Below are 11,290 nucleotides of genomic sequence, written 5' to 3' on the forward strand. Positions count from 1 at the left end.
ATTTCCATTTTATAAGTGAGGAAACAGAGGCATGGAGGGGGTGGTGTCAGATAATTTCTTCAAAGCCCCGGCAAGTGGGGCAAAACTCAGAGTAGTGGCAACAGGGACCATATGGCCACAAAGCCTAAAATATTTACTATCTTTGCAGAATACAGTGGCCCTTTGCAGAAAAAGTGTGCCGACTGCTGCCACAGCGGAACGGAGCTGCTAAGGCAGGAGGCAGAGAGGCTGCGAGGGAGACCAGTGCCCTGGCGAGGTCGGAGCAGCCCAGAGAAAAAGATTCAAATCCTGACTTACCAACTGTGTGAACTCATCAAGTTCCTAATCTTTCCATGGCTTAATGTCCCGTCTTGACAATGGGACTGCTCTTCCTGGGCCTTCCTCAGGGAACCTCCCTGACCTTCTGTCCCCTCTGACCCGGCTTGACTTTTCTTCATATCACACATCCCTATGTCATGCTGCACAGGTATCACTTACACATATGTGAGCATGTATACACGTGTATGTGGGCATGCACATGCACATATGCAGTACATACACACACACATGTATGAGTCTCACTCCCACTCTATTGTCTATCACTTTATCCCCAGTGCTCAAAACACCCACCTGCTCAAATCAGGCACTCGGTAAGTGCTGGTTGGATGAATGAGTGAAATAATGTCAGTTATTTTTGACAATTTCTTCTTTTCTCCCATGACTGGAGCCAGGACAGCACTGTCGCCACTGGATGGTTCTGGATGAATGAGAGTATTTTTCGATACAGGTTTACAGGCATATCCAGGAAGGGGGGGGGTCTCTAAATAGGGGAGGGGCCCACAGCCATCTAGATCAACGACGTCCTCCGGTCCCCGTGCCCCCTGGCTCTGCCCTGACCCTAGGTCTGCGCTCCCTTCCGATGAGCTCCTCTGTCCTCCTCGTTTCCTCCCCGGTGGCCTGCAGTGGCAGGTGAACGGGGCAAACATCTGTGCTGCTGGCGAGCACCAAAGGCAGAGGAAATGTGTGCAATTTCCTGAGCGGCACACGAGGAGAGTGAGATTCATAAAGGAGAGGAAGGAGGAGAGCAGGGCGGGCTAGCAGCCTGCAGGCTTCATTTCCTGGGGACTCCAGGCAGCCGCACAGGATGACGGAATGTGACGGAGGAAAGTCTCCTCGGGCCCTGTGACCGCAAGTGTCCTGGGCGAGAACTGATGACCGGCTCCCAGGGTGGGTGGGGCGCAGGACCTCCTCTTTGTCTTTCAGTGAAGCTCCCCTTGGCTGGTGTGCGTCTGCATCTGTGCGGTTTACCCAAGAACACGTTTCATCTGAAACCCGGGTGCGCCCGTTTCAGCCCTGGGAACGCAGGCGCCTTTTTCTAGCCGGTGCCTGAGTGACGGCTAACACAGGCGGAGCCGTCCTCAAAGTCACCCACCCTTCTCTGGAGGGTGCAAGGAAATGCAGTTTCTTTATTTCTTTATAACTGCTCTGATTTTCTGCACCGGCTCCCATCTGCTGGATAAAGGACTTTTAGTCCAATCCTGTGAAGCTAGTTTGATGGCAAGTTTTTAAAAGTCATGATTAGCCTCTTGACCTAAAAACCTCCCAATAGCTCAGATTTCCCTCCTGCCCCTCCCTGATGCCTGGACTCGTGGAGACATGTGGCAGCAGAGGGAGTTGGTGGCCTTCGATCCTTGCTGGTCGCAGCTACAGAGTGGCCGATCCAGGGCGGCTCCTTGCCCTGGGGCTGCTGAGGGGTGACTGGTCCGACCCTGGTCCCCAGGGGGCAGCCACTGAAGCCTGTGGCTGGTGTCCTGTGTGGTCTGGCCCCTGTCTTGGCTGTGTCGGGTCCTGGGCATGTTTTCTGCCTGGTCAGCCCCCTCTTGGTCCTCGCTCATGAGCATCTGTCCTGTTCTCCATCTCAGCCCCACCCCACTGATTAGGGCTCTCTGCAGAGCCAAGAGCCAAGTCATATCAATTTTCCCTCCCAAACCTGTCCTTTTTTTTTCATTACGATTCTTTTATGGGTGGTTTCAAGCATGTGCTGACTGTTTGTAACATAAACTTCCAATCATATGATATCAGTCTGTGTCCTAAGCAGAAAGAGACAATGCACTCAAAAGGCATGTAGACAAGAGAACTGGATGAAGGGACCAAAGAAGGTGTCATCAGGGTTAATGACACCAGAGAGGGAAAGTGTGACACCCAAGGATTAGCAATAGTGGGAGGCGGTTACCACCTCTGCCTAATGTAGGGACAGAGACCATTGAGAAGTGAACGCCTGGAAAAGGAGCTCACCCACAGGAGCTGCCATCAGGTGCAGTGGTCAGGGATCAACGGCCTGGGGACCTGCCACCTGTTTTTACAGATAAAGTTTTATTGGAACATAGCTGAGCTCATTCATTTACATATTATATAGCTGCTTTGTGCTCCACCTGCAGTTGAGTAGTGGTGGCAGAGACTGCATTGCCCACAAAGCCCAAAATATTTATCATACCTGACCCTTTGCAGAAAAAGTTTGCCAACCACTGCTGTTACGGGCTGAGTTGCCTACCCCCCAAATTCACATGGTGAAGTCCTAACCTCTAGTACCTCAGAATGTGATGTATTTGGAGACAGGTTTTTAAAGAGATAATTATGTTAAAACAAGGTCACTAGGGTGGGCCCTAATCCAACATGACCAGCGTCCTTATAGGACGAGATTAGGGCACAGGGAGGAGATGGCCATCTGTGAGCCAAAGAGAGAGGCCTAGACAATACCAACCCTGCTGACACCTTGATACCTTGGATTTCCAGTCTCCAGAATTGTGAGAAAATAAATGTGTGTTGTTTAAGCCACCCAGTCCATGGTGCTTTGTGATGGCAGCGTTAGCAGCCCGGTACAACTGCTAGGGTGGAAGGAAGCCACTGTTAGAATCACAGGGAGGCAGAGAAGGAAGGAGGGGATACACACCCCACTGTTCTTTTTCCCACTCCTGATCCACTGCAGGTGACCACTGTCGGCCAAACCCAACCAGAAACCAGCCAACCACATCATCTGTGGGATTCAGTCAATATAGCTGGGCTTCCCAAGGCACAGAGCAAGGCAGAGAAGGGCAGAGAATGGATCTGGGGGCAAAAAGTAGAATAACCAGCAAATACACAAAAAAGTAGGGAGAATGGTACCCATCACCCAACTTCAACAATTACCAATATTTTTGCATTCTTGTTTTGTCTCTCATCCCCATTTTTTTTTTTCTGGAGTATTTTAAAGCAAATCCCAGAAATCATATAATTTCATCCAAAAATAGTTCATCTGTAATAGATAAGAACTTTAAAAAATGACAATGACTTTATCATACCCAATAAAATTAGCAAAAATTTCTTAATAGCTTCTCATCCTAGTCTGCTCTCAAATGTCCCCATTGCCTCAATAATGTCTTTTAGCAGTTAGTTTGTTCTAATCAGGAGCAAAACAAAGTTAATACATCACACTTGTTGAAATAAAACTGAAGTCATTTGTCACTGTGTTCTCACATTCGGGACTTGGCTTCTGCATCATTGTGTTGATGTTGAACTTGTTCTTCTGTCCCCCGAGTTTCCTGCAACCTGGTAGTTAGATTTAAAGGCTTGATCAGGTTCATGGGTGGAGCCTTCTATGGCACCACTTTAGAGAAACAGAGTATCTGCTTCTCCCACTTTTCTAATGTTGAGAATGATCAGTGGGTTCAGAGACATTAGCCTTGTCCTGCCATTATCAAGTTCTCTATCAACCTTTTATCTGATGATATTAGTGTTTATTAATGGTCATTGTCTAGCCCATTATCTCATTCAGGTTTGCAAAATGCTGACTTTCTAAGTATATCATTCTTTCTGCATTTATTAGGTAGAAATCTTTTTAAAGGAAGATCTCTCCCCCATCCACTGTTTAGTGAGTCTGGAATACAATTTTTATAGAAAAGACAGAATAGATACATATGTCTTTTTCTTTATCATCTTTCAGATTACTAAGTTGGTGGACTAGCTACCAGTGATTTTTTTTTCCTAGTGTTATTAAGAACCCATAATTTTAAAAACTATATTTGATGTGTTTAAATCCCTTACAAGACATTTCTGTTGATGCTAAATTACCCCATCTTTGCCCAGTCAGAGCCCCTTCAAATTGGCTCCGTGTCCTTTTGACTCGACACAATTAGTATGTGATCATTTCTTTGCCTTCTGGCACAAGAAGATGGCCCAAGCCTCATTTTGTGTAGTTCTTTCTCCAGAGCAGTAATCAGTCCCAGGTCTTGGTCCAGGTTCACTTTTTTTTTTGAGATAGCATCTCTCTCTGTTGCCCTGGGTAAAGTGCCGGGGCATCAACCTAGCTCACAGCAACCTCAAACTCCTGGGCTCAAGCGATCCTCCTGGCTCAGCCTCCTGAGTAGCTGGGACTACAGGCATGCATGACCATGCTTGGCTAATTGTTTCTATTTTTGGTAGAGGTGGGGTCTTGCTCTTGTTCGGCTGGTCTTGAACTCCAAGTGATCCTCCTGCTTCGGCCTTCCAGAGTGCTAGGATTACAGGTATGAGCCACGGTGCCCGGCTGCAGGTTCACTTTTGCTGAGATGAAAGTTTCTGTGCTGACAGTTTCCTGGGAAGGGTGCAATCCCAGGGAAGCCAAGGAGGTTTAAAAACGAAAGGGGAAGTGAGGCAGAGGAGGAGGTGAAATATGGTAAGCGGGGGTGGGTTTAGGCTGCTGCAGCTCCACAATAAGCAGCCAGTCGCTGGGATGCTCAGAGCCTCTTGGGACAGGAGGCATGGAACGACGGTGTCTCGGGACAGCCTCCCCCACAGCTGCAGGGGAAGGCAGAGCCCACGTGGCCGGTCTGGCCAGGAGCTAGTCAAGGTGGTCTCTCTCGGCACTGACTGCTGTGCTGGCGATTCCTCAGTGCGTGCTGGCAGCGGCGATCGTGGGCACAGCTTTACAACCAAGACAACAGAGCGAGTGATGGTTAGGGCCACACTGACCCGGAGGCAAGGCAAACGGCCAAGGCCATTGGTGTGGGGGGGCCAAGAAAATCTGGGGTAGTGCGTGAACTGGGTCTGGTCCATCCACCCCTTCCACCTTTCAGACTCTCAGACATGCTCACATCCTCTGGCAATGTTCAGATCTCATAAGGGACACACTGTCACACTCCTTTCCTTAGAGGGGAGGGGCAATCCAGTTCTTTCAGATGAAGGCCAGCTGCAATTTTCTTGGAGACCTGAAAAGGTTTAGCAAACAAAGCTACAGTCCCTGCTGCCGCAGCTGGCCCAATGATCAACATTTATATTCATCATCTCACACTTCTACCACCATTTGGTCCTGCAGTTTCCAGTTTAGTGGAATCCTTATTATGTCCCCTGGTGAAAACATCCCCACCTGGGTTCCAAGACCTCTAATCCAGCGGAATCTCTGGTGGTAGGAACAGGAAGCTAAAATTCTACACGTCTGTACAGGGAGTGACAGTGAGACTGTCAATCCTACGTTCACCACGGGGGTCTGGACCATGCCTGTTAGCACCAAGGATTGGTTCTGCTTCAGTGTAGGTGCCACACCCAGTGTGGTGACCTTGCGAGATGTCCCTGAGCTGGCCCTTTAGCTGAGACTTCACAATGCTGGTTGTCTGGGTGATGAGGTACCTGGAAAAGTATTGTATCTTGTGGTTTTGAGCCGAATGTGTCATACCTGGTGGGTAGTCAAATGTGCTCTTCAGCCTGTGACAATGTAACAGGGTCTCATGTCAAAAGATGAGGCATTCTGTCAACCCTCAGGTGGCCGTGTTGGTAGAGGCACTGTAGGAAAACAGGTACGACATAATGGTCTCACAATATGAGACAACTTGCTGGAGAAAAAAATGGCAGAATGACCTGGTGAAGTTTCAGCTAAAAGGCCAGCTCAGGGACACTTTGCAGGGTTGGGACACGGGAGGTGACACATGGACTACTGTCTTTTTCCTTCCAGGCCCCTGACCAACAGGCCAGGCCATTCACCACTACCAAGGAGGCCACATGTCCACACAGTAAGCCAATGTACCGCTGGCAGCTCTGCCAACAGGGAGGATTTTCCTCCACTATTATTTCTGGGGGCCACCTCTACGTGGGGCTGTGATGTGTCACAGTTCATTTCTGTCTAGAGTCGACAGTATATGAATGTTCCTAGAGCCAGGTCCAAGTCCTGTCGGGTGGCTCAGAGGGTGACAGTTTCAAGTGGGGCTCAGAGGGAGAAAAAGGGTCTCCAGCATGTTCAGGCAGTTGTACAAGCTTCCCTCCCCCTGGGATGGGTGACCCAGCAGAGCTGATAATGCCAGGAGAGGCATCCATGGTGGATAGTGCTGCAGGGGTTCTAACAGACTTCAGTAGGAGAGATGCAGGGGAGACCCCTGAGGTTCTGCGGCAAGGACATGTTTTGAGTCTGGTGAGCTCTTGAACCCCATCAGAAACTAAACGCTTGACCACGGGACACCAACAGACAGTGCTGTACCACAGACATTCACTGTGATCTGACTATTACAGATCCAGTGAGTCATAAGGTTGGGTGGATATAGCAGTAATCCACTGTATGATAAAAATGATACAGTCAGGATTCAGCACAAGTAAATGGCATGAGCAGGTGGCCCTGGCTCTCTCAGCACCTACCTCCTTTGCACCAATGCATTTCAGAACAGAGGAACGATAGAGAAGCTCTCTTGCTTTCCTTGCCATGTAAAGGACTGCGTTTGACCTCCCTGTTATTAGGGATAAAGAAAAAGTTAATTCACCCTATCAACAGCCACATATCAAGTGCCAGAGGTACCACAGTGGCACAGCAGCTGTGCTGCAGTTGGGGCTGCCACCTGGTTAAGTTTACACAACCTACCACCATCCTCCATGATGTGTCTGGTTTTTGTAAAGGCCGGAAAAGTGAATTGAATAGAGATGTGATGGGAGCCACTGTCCCCCATCCTTTAAGTCCTAAAAAGTGGCAGTAATCTCTGTAATTCCTCTTAGAATGAAATATGGCTTCGGATGTACTGTCTTGGCCAAAGGGTAGCTTCCACATGGGCCTTCCTATCACAGTGACTTTTACCCTATGAGTCAGGGAAGCGAGGAGGGATCTGCTACCTGTTAAGTACAATCATCGCAACTCTGCATTCTAACCACAGTTATAATTGACAGCCAGAGCAATAAACTAGGGGTGGATTTGTGGACTTTCCCCCCAGTGTACAGTTACCCTCGCAAAAGGCAACAGGTCTCTTTGGGGAAAGATAAGTTAGAAGTTCATATTGGTATTTCCAATGAAAATGTAAGATTACAGAGTTTTAACTCATTTAGATTTTTACTTGTGTCTCTACTTTTTTGTGCTGAAAACCTTGGTTCATAATTACATTAATAAAAGTATATACTTTCCAGTCCTCCAATATACACAGGATAGTTTCATAATGACAATACCAATAAGCTGCTCTCTGTGGGAGACTGTGTTATTGCTCACCCATATTTGGTACCAATCTCTGCAGAGGCTTATACCTCCCTGCCCTTTTGAACTCAGGCTATGCGACTTTCTTTGGTCAATAAAATGAGAGTGAAATAACAGTGACCTTGGTCATTTACAGGAAGAAGGTTGAAGAACTTGAGTCCCTTTTCCCTCCCCCTCTATGAGTGGAACAATATTCCAGACAGACGTTCTTCCCCCACCCTGGGTCACGGAGGGAAGACAACACACAATAAACACGTAACATGAGTGAAAAGAATCTTTTATTGTTGAAGGCACCATGATTTGGGTTTATTTGTTACTATAAACATGACATCATCTAGTCTGTCCTGATTTATAGACCCTTGAATGCAGTTTAGGATTTTTTCATGATTCTTTTTAGTCCTCAGGATATATATCCCATCAAGGATATATTATCAAAATATTGTACAGAATTGTTTGCAATAACACTTCTTTGTGTGGCTAAATCACTTACCTATTATTATCATTTGTTTCCATTTCTCCAACCTTTATAAATTTCCTTTATATCTTTCTTTAATTTTATTTTTGATTTGAAACTTTTATATGGTTCCAAAGTCAAAATATACAACCCGTTACATTGCAGTTCAGTCCAGGGTCCATCCTGCCCCTCTACCCTCTGCCTTCCCCTCCATATAGGCCTCCATTTTTATGGTTTTTTTGGATTATCCTCGCATTATCACCATTGGGTAACATAAGCAAATATATTTATTTATTCATATACCCCCGTTTCTAAAACAAAAGTTGCATACTAGAAAAACTTTCCTGTATTTTGCTTTTCTTAGTTTATGATATATCCTGGAAATTATTTTATATAAGTATATATATAGAGAGACCTTTCTTACTCACTTTTATAGCTATATAATACTCTACTGTGTGGCTGCACCATAGTCTATCCAACCAGTGCCCCGCTGATGGACATTTGGATTGTTTCTGTCCTTTTACTGTTACAATTATTAGCAGTGGATGTCTTTGCACATAACATCACTTTGTATTTTCGCCAGTTTATTTTTGAGATAGATTCCTAGAAATAGGATTGTTATGTCAAAGGTCAGATGAATTTGTAATTTTGCTAGATGGTCCAAATTCCCTTCCATAATAGTTGTATCCTTTTGCATTTCCACCAGCAACTTAGGACAGAATCTGTTTTCTAACAGTCTTATAACAGAGTGTTGTCAGGCTTTGAATTTTTGCCAATCTGATAGGTGAGAAATGATATCTCAGTACAGTTTTAATTTGCATTTTTCATATTCTGAGGAGGTTGAGCTTTTTACCATACAGTCAATGGCAATTTTCATCCCCCCCACACAACTGTTCATATATTCTGCCCATTGTTCTGTAGGGTTGTTGCTGATTTTCTTCTCAATTTTAGAAGCTGTTTATCCATTAGGAATATTAATCCTATAAGCTATATTTGAGAGAATGCAAAATGGCATGATCCCTGTGCGGGGCATTTGGGGACATCTAGCAAAATTACTAATGCATCTTCCCTTTGACCCAGCAATCCCACAGAGACACTGGACTTGACATTGCTGACCTGCTGAACCAGCAGCTACCTCTCTGTCCTTGTTATGCAAGAAAAATGAACCCTCAGACTGAGGGTAGTCAGTTTTTTGTTTGTTTTTGTTAATTGAAGATACTTTCCTACATTAATATATACATCAGTTTTTATACATATTAAACTATTGTAAATATTTTTTACATGCTTTTCTCTGCCACCAAGCAGGTCAATCCCTTCTCTCCAATCTCTACCTGCTACCTCTCTCCTCCTCATTTATCTCTTATATTTTCTTCCATTTTTTTTCCCACCACGATGTTATTCTTACCTAGTGATTCAACTATTAAAAAGGAGGTTCTTGCTGATTTTCGTGAGTTCTAAGTATATTCTAGTTATCAGCCCCTTATCAGATGCATAGGATGCAAAAATTTTCTCCCATTATATAGGTTGTCTGTTTACTTTCATGACTGTTTCTTTGGCTGTGCAGAAGCTTTTTAGTTTGATCATGTCCCATTTATTTATTTTTGTTGCTGCTGTGATTGCCTTTGGGGACTTCTTCAGAAACTCTTTGCCTAGGCCAATATCTAGGAGAGTGTTTCCAACATTTTCCTCTAGAATTCTAATAGTTTCATACCTTAGGTTTAAGTCTGTTATCCAGCGTGAGTTGAATTTTGTGAGAGGTGAAAGGTGTGGGTCCTGCTTTAGCCTTCTACAAGTGGCTATCCAGTTTTCCCAGCACCATTTATTGAAAAGGGATTCTTTTCCCCAGCGTATGTTTTTGTCTGCTTTGTCAAGGATTAGATGGCTATATGAGGATGGTTTTATATCAGGATTCTCATATCTGTTCCACTGGTCAATATTCCTATTTTTGTGCCAATACCAGATTGATTTAATTACTACAGCTTTGTAGTATAATTTAAAAGTAGGCAAAGGACTTGAACAGAAACTTTTCTAAAGAAGACAGAAGAATGGCCAACAAACATGAAAAAATGCTCAATATCTCTAATCATCAGGGAAATGCAAATCAAAACCACAATGATATATCACTTAACTCCAGTGAGAATGGCCTTTATCAAAAAGTCTCCAAACAGTAAGTGCTGGCGTGGATGTGGAGAGAGAGAGGAACACTCCTACACTGCTGGTGGGACTGCAAACTAGTTCAACCTCTGCGGAAAGCAATATGGAGATACCTCAAAGCGATACAAGTGAATCTACCATCTGATCCAGCAATCCCATTACTGGGCATCTACCCAAAAGATCCAATGACACTCTATAAAAAAGACACCTGCCCTCGAATGTTTATAGCAGCACAATTATAATTGCAAAGCTGTGGAAACAGCCCAAGTGCCCATCAATCCAAGAATGGATTAATAAAATGTGGTATATGTATACCATGGAGTACTATTCAGCTATAAGAAACAATGGTGATATAGCACATCTTATATTTTCCTGGTTAGAGCTGGAACCCATACTACTAAGTGAAGTTTCCCAAGAATGGAAAAACAAGCACCACATATACTCACCAGCAAACTGGTGTTAACTGAGCAGCACCTAAGTGGACACATAGGTACTGCAGTAATAGGGTATTGGGCAGGTGGGAGGGGGGCGGGCATATACATACATAATGAGTGAGATGTGCACCATCTGGGGGATGGTCATGCTGGAAACTCAGACTTGTGGGGGGAGAGGGGGAAAGGGCATTTATTGAAACCTTAAAATCTGTACCCCCATAATATGCCAGGAAAAAAAAAAGCAGGTTCTGACACACAATCTACCAGGGGTACCCAGTGCACACACACAAAAAAAGAGTTCCCGGGGAAGAAGAAAAGGAAGATGAATGATTTCTTTTTTTTTTCTCCCTCTTTGTTTGGAATGAGCCCACTGAGAATAGAAGGTGGATACCTTGGTGCTAGGAGCAGCGTAGCTGCTGTGACTCTGTGCTCCAGCGGTGGCCAAGGCGATTACGGAATTGCCTGGGAGATGCACAGAGGCTGGGCCCCGCCTGGCCTCCTCCTGTGCCAGCTCAGGGTCTCCTTGGCCGCATGTCCTCTTTGGCTACCACCTATGACCATACAAATTGTATGTCTTCTCTCCCTGACCTAGGTGGAGTCCATGTATTTCAAGAGAGTCTTACGCTTGGGCTCGGCTTACGGCTGTGCTTATCGTTTCATATGGAAGATTCTAAATTCAGCACTAAAGTCTATAGACTCAGCCCTATAGAAATAAAAGCACTAGCACCTAAGAATTTATATTCTTGAAGATAAACATTTCAACATCATTTGTAGTGGCAAAAAAAAAAATAGAAATAACATAAATGCTTATCAATA

General features: G+C 45.1%; 1 long non-coding RNA gene across 1 annotated transcript; it reads left to right on the forward strand.

Moving 5' to 3' along the window:
- The first annotated feature begins 5,697 nt into the window (after positions 1 to 5,697).
- LOC105856838 (uncharacterized) lies at positions 5,698 to 7,657 on the forward strand. Its single transcript, XR_001147371.3, has 3 exons — positions 5,698 to 5,786; positions 5,942 to 5,999; positions 7,569 to 7,657. It is a non-coding gene; the product is annotated as an uncharacterized LOC105856838 (long non-coding RNA).
- The last annotated feature ends 3,633 nt before the right edge of the window (positions 7,658 to 11,290 follow it).

The sequence above is a fragment of the Microcebus murinus genome, chromosome 4 (genome assembly GCF_040939455.1).
Source record: "Microcebus murinus isolate Inina chromosome 4, M.murinus_Inina_mat1.0, whole genome shotgun sequence".
NCBI classification, from domain to species: domain Eukaryota; kingdom Metazoa; phylum Chordata; class Mammalia; order Primates; family Cheirogaleidae; genus Microcebus; species Microcebus murinus.